Source organism: Apium graveolens, chromosome 5 (genome assembly GCF_009905375.1).
Source record: "Apium graveolens cultivar Ventura chromosome 5, ASM990537v1, whole genome shotgun sequence".
NCBI classification, from domain to species: Eukaryota; Viridiplantae; Streptophyta; class Magnoliopsida; order Apiales; family Apiaceae; genus Apium; species Apium graveolens.
The window spans coordinates 213406497-213417645 of record NC_133651.1 but is presented as its reverse complement, the minus strand read 5'-3'; positions in this window follow the sequence as shown (position 1 = coordinate 213417645).

Sequence of the window (11149 nt, the reverse complement as noted above, 5' to 3'; positions counted from 1 at the left end):
TCTTGTCAATGTGACTTGCTGAGCTACTTAGCTCATTTGTGCGATGTTGTTTATGTTCTTTTCTAGTTAAGAAGGAGCCTGTTGGTAACGAGGATCCCTAATCCAGTGCGAGAGCTAGGGGTCCAGGTTGATCGAGTTAAGCTAGCCGACAGCTTTTGGAATAGTATAAGTTTATGAAGTTTATAATAATGTTTATTATTCTGTTATAAGTTTGAATAGTTGGGATTTGGGCTTTTGTAATATAAGTGTGTGTATGTGGCTTGTATGCATACTTTAACTTGTTGCGGTCCGTGGTAGTTGGTAAGTAGGGTCACTGCATATTATTATTATCTTTATTATTGTTATAAGCAGGTTATAAATAAGGTGTGTGAGTGTGTGGACCCCAAACTTCTGACCCGGGTTTGGAGGGCACCACATCCTTAGTGAGGCTATGAGAAGAAAAGTAAAGGGAGTCAATAATGATTACCAGGCTCTTGTTACTGAGAACAAGGGTAGAAGCAACTACAATGATTCAAACACGGGGCACAGTAAAAGCAGGAATTTTGAAAATTCCGGTGGTAAATCAAAATCCAACGTTGAATGCTAATATTGTAAGAAGAAGAGTCATTACAAGAAGGATTATAGGGCATGGCTCAGCGAGCGGAATAATGGTCAGCAGGGGAGACATGCCGAGAAAGCATAACAACTACTATGACAGAAGATGTTGTGATCATTTCTTTTGGGGAAGAAGAATACTTATATGTCGATGATCAGAAGGTCAAATAGGTGGTTGATACTGGAGCAACGTACCATGAAAAACCCACTCAGGAATTCTTACGAGGTACCAAAAAGGCGACTTTGGTACAGTAAGATGGGTAAATCTTATCAGTCAAAGATCGCAAACATTGGTGACATCTGCATTGAGACAAACCAGGGTTGTTCAATGACTCTGAAAGATGTCAGACATGTTCCAGACTTACGGCTCAACTTGATTTCCGGTATGGCGCTAGACAAACAACGGTACATAAATACATTTGGTAGAGGAATGTGGAAGCTTATTACGGGTTTGTTAGTGGTTGCAAAAGTTTTCACTTGAGGGTCTTTGTACACGACAAGAGTGAGGACGTGTAAATTGGTTTGAAGACAGTTGAAGATGAAACTTCAGCAAGTTTGTGGCATAAGAGGCTTGGCCACATGAACAAGAAAGGGTTGCAGATCTTAGCAAAGAAATCCCTTATTCCTTTTACTAAAGATATTGCATTGAAGCTCTGTGAATATTATTTATTTAGGAAACAACATCGAGTCTTTTAGCAGTCCACTAAAGAAAAAGTTGGTGAGTTGGAAAGAGACTACTCTAATATGTATAGTCCGTTTGAGGTGGAGTCCTTAGGCGGAAATAGGTACTTTATTACCTTCATTGACGAGGCATCTCGAAAAGTGTGGATTGAGCTACTCAAATCCAAAGATCAAGTGTTTGAGTACTTCCTTAAATATCATGTCATTATTGAAAGATCAATAGGGAAACAACTGAAGTGCCTTCGTAGTGACAATGGGGGATAGTACACTTTAAAAGAGTTTCAAGAGTACCTTGCAAAATATGGTATCTGGAATGAAAGGACAGTTCCTAGAACCCCATAGCAAAATGGCATTGCAGAAATAATGAACCGTATCATTGCTGAACGAGTCAGATGCATGTTGAAAATGGATAAGCTGCCGAAGTCATTTTGGAGAGAAGCTGTAAGAACAATTTGCTACTTGATCAATAGATCTGCATCAGCACCTCTGGATTTTGAGATTCCGAAGAAGATCTGGTTGGAAAAGGATTTCTCATATTCCCACTTGCGGGTGTTTAGATGCAAGGCTTTTACACACATTCTAAAAGAGAATAGAACAAAGGTTGAAAATAAAATAACTCTGTATATTCCTATTGGCTACGGGGATCCAGAATTCGGTTATCGGTTGTGGAATCCTAAATTAAAGAAGATAATCAGGAACAGAAATGTGGTATTCCATGAATCTCAAAATTGTGAGAATTTTGGAAAAACTTAATGACCAAGGAAAGATAGAAATCCATATATATTAGAAGATGATGGAGAGTATATGGAAGAAAATGAAGCTACGGAGCAGGGGGAGCTACCTCCTCATGTTGAAGTTGGAGAAACTCAGCCACATCATTCTATAAGAGACAAAGATCATCAAGATGATATCGTTCATTCGGGTATATCTTAATTGATGATGGGTGGAGCCCGAGACCTTTGAGGAAATCAGGACTCATAAGGAAAACAGTTGCTGGTTGAAAGCAATACAGGAAGAGATGGATTTTTTAAACAAAAAAGAAACCTATAAGTTGACTACACTTCTAAAGGGACAAAATTCTTTGAAAATAAATGGGTCTTCAAAGTAAAAGGGGATGATAAAAATCTTGTAAAGTATAAAGCACGCTTGGTGGTTAAATGCTTTGCACAGAAGGAAAGGCATTTATTTCGATAAAATCTTTTCTCCAGTTGTAAAGATGACATCAATCCGAACAGTTCTCGGATTGGCGTCTAGCAAGGATCTTGAGCTTGAACAGTTATATGTGAAAACTGCAATCCTTTATGGAGATTTGAAGGAGGAGATCTACATGCACCAGCTAGAGGGATTGGAAGTGAAAGGGAAGGAGAAGATGGTGTATAAACTCAAGAAGAGTTTATACGGGCTTAAGCAATCGCCGAAATAGTGGTACAAGAAGTTTGATTCCTTCATGAGGAATCATAAGTTAAAGAGAACTACATCTGATTACTTTGCTTATGTGCAAAGGTTAACGGTAACTTCATTATCATGTTGCTTTATGTTGATGATATATTAGTGGTTGGCCAAGATGGTAACGTGATTCGCAAGCTGAAAGAGGATTTGTCCAAGTTCTTTGATATGAAAGACTTGGGTCCACAAAGAAAAATCCTAGTGATGAAGATTGTTTGTGACAGGTCATCTCTGAAGTTGTGGTTATCACAACAAGGTTATATTTAACGGGTCCTAAAAATATTCAATATGGATGATGTTAAACCTATTAGCATACCATTGGCGGGATATTTCAAGCTGGATAAGAATACGTGTCCTTCAACAGACAAGGAGAAGGAGGATATGAAAGAAGTTCCTTACTCATCAGCAGTGGGGAGTCTTATGTATGCATTGGTTTGTACAAGGCCAGATATTGCTCATGTTGTTGAAGTTGTGAGTAGATAATGTCAAATCCTGGAAGAAAGAACTGGGAAGCGGTGAAGTGGATTCTTAGATATCTTAAGGGCACTTCCGGGTTATGATTGAAGTATGAAGACGGTGAATTACTCTTGGAAGGATTTACAGATGCTGACATTACAAGACACCCCGATGAGATAAAGTCCACGTTATGGATGCTTTTCACTTTTGCAGGGGGGCTGTGGCATGGCAGTACAAGTTGTAAAGTGTGTTGCATTGTCAACAACCGAGTCAGAGTATATTGCTGCTTGTGAAGCGGGCAAGTAACTAGTTTGGTTAAGGCAGTTTCTCCAAGAACTGGGTCTGAAACATGATAAATTTGAGTTATACTGTGATAGTCAGAGTGCTATAGACTTGAGCAAGAATGCTACTTGTTATAGTCGTACTAAGAATATTAATATACATTACCATTAGTTACGGGAACAGGTCAAAGATTGGTATACAGATAGAGAAGATATACCCGGATAAGAATTTGTCAGATATGATAACCAAGGTTGTTCGGCGAGCTATGTAAATGGGGCGCAAGCATGGAATACAAGTGAAGTGTTGTGACTTCGGAAAGGGAGGATACTGTTAGTTGTGGGTCCCCCCACTAAACTTTCCAAACACACCACTTCATCTTATCCCAGTTTCCTCCCACCTTCCCTCTTATATATCTGCCCTTACTTTACCCATTAATTACCCAAGCATGCCATTGGCTCTTCCTATAAATACCCTCTTCCCCCCACTTAAAATAATGCACCTTACTCTCTTATCTCCCTCACTTCTTAAGTGTATAGCTGCTAGATAGTCTGTCTAGTAGGATTCTTACTTTACGGTAGTTTCAGGCATGTCAGATTAAGGGGCCATCGTGCTTCTCTCTTCTTTCATTTCGGGTAAGTTAGTGTGAGTATTGGTCGGCCTATAGCCTTCAGGATCTACAACAGTAGGAGTTCATCCAGGTGTTGCGGCTGCAACAAGGGGAGTCCTCCAAGTTATCCGCTCCAATACCGAAGGGACTGTTCTGTCCAGGTTATCTGGTCCAGTACTGAAGATATTGGGAATCTTTATATTACTATTCGGTTGTACCTTAAGTGTTACTTCATAAACTTGAGAGAGAATATTGTAACTATTATTATCATTTTACCGGAAACATTCAGGGTTGGTCCTGTGGTTTTTACCTCTTTATTATTAGGGGGTTTTCACGTATAAATCTTGGTGTTCATCTATCTTGATTATTATTGATTTGTTCATATTATTGTCTATGATAATTCTCAAGTTCTATTTAGGAAAATACATATTTCTCTTTCCCAACTACAGGCATTAAAGTAGCTATACTTATGTAAAAGGTTTCTCATATTAAATTGGAAGCTCTCTATCAGTAACTATAGACAAATAATTGTCAAGAACGGGACTGGTGGTTCCAGATGCAGTAGTCCAATTATGTCAAGAGAATGCTAAATAATAAAGTGAATGATAAATTAAATAATAACAATAAAAAAACAAATAAGTTTTGATAATAACAAATGAAAGAAAAAGAAAATCTTGAAAAATGAGTTAATTGGCCAACAAGACATTAAATATAATACACAGTCATATTGTCAACTCATTTTGTACAAAAATTTTGTATCCCTTTCTGTGAACGTAGCATTTCTCGAATGTTAGCCTCTTCGCAAAACAGAGTTCTTATATGTTCACCTACAAACAGCACGTGTGATGTATTTATGAGAGCCTGTAGACAGAAGTTGGATTTTTTTAAACAGGGATGTCAAAAAAATTGTGAGATTTTGAATTAACCGAACCTGTTTTTTGAAATTTAGATTTGGATTCGAATTTAATTTTTAAACCTAAAAAATTTTGAATTTGAATTTTAGGTACACCGAATCGAAACCCGATCCGAAATTTGAAACTCGGTCAAAACCCGAAACCCGAAAACCCCCAAATATAAGGTGCGTATACATTATGTACACATTACAATTTTATATACTACACATTACAATACATTATACATAAGTTACATATAAATTATTTTATATACTATAAATTATATAATATACATTTTATTTTAAAAAAATATATTTTTTATTTATAATAAAAATTAAGTAATAATAAAATTCAAAAAATATAATTATTGTATAATTTAAATGGGTTATAAGGTGAACATAGATTTTATAGTAATAAATCTAATTAATTGAGTATCTATTGAGTCGATTTTAAAAATATTGGTTATACATATAAGAACATATTACCGTTGTGGTGGAGTGGTTGAAGTTGACACATTAATTTTTTTTCATACAAGTCACGTGTTTGATCTTAAACACTTGTAATATTAATAGATTTACAAATTTTCGGGTTTCAGATTTTGAGTTCGGGGATAAAAATCCAATCCAAACAAAATTCGGGTTTCGGGTATACCCGAATCCGATTCAAAATTCGATGGATCGGGTTCGGGTATTCATTTTCAGGTATTTTTTGAGTTCGGGTCGTGTTCAGGTATGGACAAAATTCTGTTTTGAACGATGATGTGTTACGGTATCCACCACGTTATATTAAACAACATTTCGATGCGCACATTCCAGATCCCCCAGTATACCATATAACTTATTATGAACGAAAAATAACTCAAAACATTCCAAGACATACGAAACTCTCATGAGAAGATACTATAAAAAAATACAAAAAAATGGGTACATAAAACACACATCACCCAAGGATGAGTATTATTGAAAAACAAGATTAAAGTAAGAAAGAGGTCCTCCAATTAGTGGATAAGCTACCGGTGAAGGGGGAAGGACTATGAGGTTTAAAGTATTGAAGATCAAGAGTTCCAGTGGTTGAAGTAATGAATGACTTACAAGTTATATCAGCTCAGACTTGTAAAGAGATTGAGTGGATTTAATTAAGTGTTAAATGTTTGTGAACTAGACCAGTGCACTGCGCATTAGCACAACATAAAATAATTGATTGAATTATACAGAAGAATTGAAGTTGATACAATATAGAGTGGTTCAAAGGATACGAGAAATTGATCTATATCGTCGAAATAAGAAAAGTTTCTAAGTCCTATGAATTGTACTGTAGGCGTAAGTGAGTTGAAAAATGTTCTAGGGAATATAATTTCCCCTCTTGGCGCAAGTGAATCAAATCTCTAATTAAGAGATTTGTTTTTCTCTCTTGGCGTCAGTATAAAAAGACTCTAAGGCAAATAGCCTTCATCTCCTGTAAGCGCAACTGGGAGAGTCTCACCTCTTGGCACAAGTTGAAATAATACTAAGGTATTCAATTCCTTTCCTGTGTGCACAAGTGGAGATCCTGGATGTGACGCCCTCCAAACACGGGTTAGAAGTTTGGGGTTCACAATATACATACACAATATATATACATGTATATGAAATGTTATATACACTGACCCTTCTTTACACAACCACGGATCACAACAGGTTAAAGTATGAAAACAAGCCATAACCTTACCTTTTATTACATCGTACCAAATCCCAACTAGTTTAACTTACAGCTTGTAATAAAATCATTCTTACAATTTGCATAACTCAAAACTACAACATAAAGCTTCTGCTACTCGATCCAACTCAATCTGGAATCCTAGCTCGCACACTGGACTGAGGATTCTCGCTACCAACAATTTTCGTTTTAACTATAGAATAACATAAACAGATTATCAAGAGTGAGCTAACTAGCCCAAAAAGTCATAATAAAAATAACTGGGTTAAACAATGATCAATTGAAATGATTCAGAGGAATCAAGTTTCTTATTAAGTAGTTATTATAATTTGATATTCACATTTAATTTTAGAAACCAAGGTTAGGCTACTGATCAGTTACGTACTAACTCCAAGCAAGGCACACAACTCTGCTCTATATACTGGATTCAAGGCATACAGTGGCCTAATATGACCACCTATCTGGTCTGACCACGAATCTGGTCCACAAAAAAACTATTCAATTCTAAAATAATGCAATATGATAAACATTATAATTTAATAAAATAGAATCATAATTAACATTGATAAGACATCTGATTCAGAGCCTAATGCAATTCATGAGTATCACCAGGGTATATCAAGGTAAGTATGAAGAATGGCTTCAATCCTGTAGAAGAATCAGGTAATAGATGAACAATTGTTCCATCGTTATACAAGGTTTAGATCTTTGATGTTACAAGGTATTGTAGAGTATATAAATTTTTATATTTTCGAGCAATTTTGTTCCAGTGTTTGGTATATGGTGTATATGTATTTATGGAGTAGTATCGCATTTGTGTTTTTTAGTATCTGTGTATGCAACAATCAATGGTTCACAATGAATAAGGCTTGCAGCTCAAGTATTAAATGATATGATCAGGATTTAGGGTAAAGTAACTCAACTATCATATGCTAGCATATGGTATGTCTCAGGTATATTCAAGCATTTACAATACAAAATAAGAACTGATAAGGGTACTTGCAATATATCTCAAGAAAGTTTAAGAACACTTGCCTTATCTCGAATGATTTCCACTTCACTTGTACACGTCTATCAATTCTATTACTGAACACTTTCTTTCCTTTTCTATGCCTCACTTCCTCTGCTAAACATTACAAGTATCTATCAATACTCATTCTCAACTTATTCTAATCGTCACATAGATGTTACAAGCTTCTATCTACCCTTCCTTCACCCAAATCCGACATACAGATTGAAAGTTATGACTAAAACTGTCAAATAATGAACAAATAGGCATATAACACATCAATTAGATAACACATAGCACATAGCATGCAAGGTATTTGATAAAAATAATCATCTTGATAATGAGCTTGTTGAGTTCCTGATAGTCGATACATAATCTCATGCTTCCATCTTTCCTCTTAACAAATAATACAGGTGCACCCCATGGGGACACACTGGGTCTAATTACTCCTTTCCCCAATAATTCTTGTAACTTCTTTGCCAATTCCTTTATTTCAACTGGTGCCATTCTGTACGGGGCTTTAGATACAGGTTCCTTTCCAGGTGCTACGTCGATCGCAAACTCAATTTCTCTATCTGGAAAAATCTTGGTAACTCATCTTGAAACTTGTCTAGAAACTCATTGACCACTAAAATATTTTAAAGTTTTGCTGACTCTTGACTTCTATTTATCACCTAAGAAATATAATGCTCACATCTTTGCCACAATAACTTTTAGCTTGAATCCTCGTTAAAACTTCTTTACTTGCCTTTGACCTTTAAACATCACCAATTTCTCATCCAGCATATTCAAAATTATCTTCTTATCACGACAGTCTATCTGAGCATCACGCTTAAATAGCCAGTCCGTTCCTATAATAATGTCAAATTCTCCTCTCTTAAACGGTATCAAATCAGCACAAACTTATTTCCATAAATCTCAATCTCATAATTGATACACACTTAGTTAACATATACACGCTCTTGATTTGCTAGTTTTATAGTCATGATCTCATTTAATAATACAATTGGGCAATTCAACTTATCAACAAAATCTTTAGAAATAAATTATCGAGTTGCTCCTGAATATACTAATACTTTAGCACATAAAGAATTCACAATAAGCATACCCGCCATCACATCCGTATTATGATTAGCATCTTCCACAGAAATATCATAAACTCTTACTCCTGGAGGCTCATTCACTATCGGAGGAGATCCCACGATTCTCAATGCATTACTGACTAGGGATGGTGTCTTACAATCCTTTGCTATATGTCCTGGTTTCCCATATTTGAAACATGTAAACTCAGTTACTGGAACTTTGTCCGCTTGATTCGTGATATATGGATTTTTGTTTGGAAAACTTTGCAAAGAATAACAGTACCACAAAATAATCAGAAAGATACATAAGTCAATAAATTTATAGTTGAAATAGAAAGAATGAGTAATACTTTGAATATAAATGAGACACCACATTGGTAAATAAGATGGCCAATCTTTCATACCATATGGCATACAACACGTGATTAGGTGGCATCCCACCAGACTCTTCGTCATTCCGACAAAGCGTCACACCATAACACTGTTTGTCTCAATCAGAATACAAAACTTAAGGAAACAATGATTTTGAAAGGAATACAATATTCTTCTTTTTCTTATCGCCTCATAGAACCTATTAATGAAAGAGGTTCATACTTATTCAATAATCAAGAAGAATATACACTGTAGTATTGTAGAAAAGAATGTTACTCTTAGGTAATGAATTACACACAGGGGGGTGAATGTGTTTTATAGTTTTTAAGATTTTCTTGATTCTTTTATGGTTGAACAAAGCAAATTAAATCTTGTAGTAAAAGTGTGTTCATGCAGAAATTAAACTTGCAAGAACAAAGAACACAGATTTTCAAAACTCACTTAATTTTATATTAAAATTAAGAATGTTTTGCTACAAAATTTCTAGGCTCTTTGTTGATAAAAAGCTTAGCTTCTTCTTGAGAGTGTTACAAGATTTTCTATCTAAAATGTTACAACTGGCTAAAGGACCAGTGTTAACTTTATAATTCAGTTAACTGTTGGTTTACACAATATACAATAAGACATGCTATTAACCTTTACTAAACTGTCACTTGTCATTTTCATTTTAGGAAAAGTGAATCTTCTATTTCTGGCTTAACATATCTTTAGCATCCTGTGATTATCTTGATCTTCCTTTGTCAGTTAATCTTCACCATTGATCTTGCACATCCTTCAAGCTAATTTTTGTAGACTTGTCAATCCATCTGTTTGGATTGTTTGTTGTTTGTTAATCTTGGATATTGAACTGATTTGCAATTTTGTACTTTGTGATTTTACCTCGAGATCTCCATTTGGTCTATAGAGAACTTGACATCTCGATAAGTATATTGTGAAAGGAATATGTCCTAAGTTCAATCATGTATTAGGATTTAGGAATAACTTTTATGTAATCTGTTTTGATTTCATTGATATTAATAAAAGACTTGTTTTGTTTTTATTACGGGCTCTATCTATTTAAGTGTTTAAATAAGATATACCATAGTTTAGAGTAAAGCTTTTTATGAATTATGATGAGATCATAATAGTGAGACCTAAAAGATGATAACTCTAAACTTAAATAGTTCCTGATCATAGGATTACTAACTGGTAATTAATAATCCGCAAAGATCGGTACATACTATGCTTGCTTCATTATGAAGGATATCTGTTCTCATAGACATTTGTGTGGTGACACTATAGCTAGTATGTAGGTGCTTATTATAGAATAAGTTCACTGAACATGACTCGCACAGCTGAACAACGGATGGAGTTCACTCACGTGTCAGCAGTTGTTCACATAGTGATAGTTGTACAAGTATCCTTAGACTTGAGGTCATCATAGTCATCTTGTGTACACTGAACTATGCTTTGGTTTAGTTCTTAGTCTCCAGGGACAATTATTAGGGCTCTACTGGGTATAGGAATTTGTACACGAAGATAGTGTATGATCAATAAAGGATCTACCCCTTCCAGTGAAGGAAGCGAATGTTCAAGGCTGATCCACTTATGCTAGTTCAGGAATCTCTTGCCAGAGTGAATGAAATTAGAAAGGAGTTTCTAATTTGCATAGAACTAAGCATAGTAAATGGTAAGCAAGTGATTAAATTAGATAGGATTGACACAAGATCCATGCCTTGTATTTAATCAGGACATTGTAGGGTAGAAGGAGTTTATTGTACGGTAACTATTCACTGAATAGGTTCTTGGTATTCTATGCAGTGAATTCGTATTATCCGGATAGTCGCGATATGCTGAGAAGCATCCCTCACGATGTAGAATAAATATGATTAATTAATTAATCATATTTAATAAATTAGAGAATTTATATAAATAATGATAAAATAGTTTTATTATTATTTATTTCTACTACCGGCTTAATATTGAACCTATAGGGTCACACCATAAAAAGAGAATGATTTAATGGTGGAGGAATTAATTAATAATGGCTGAT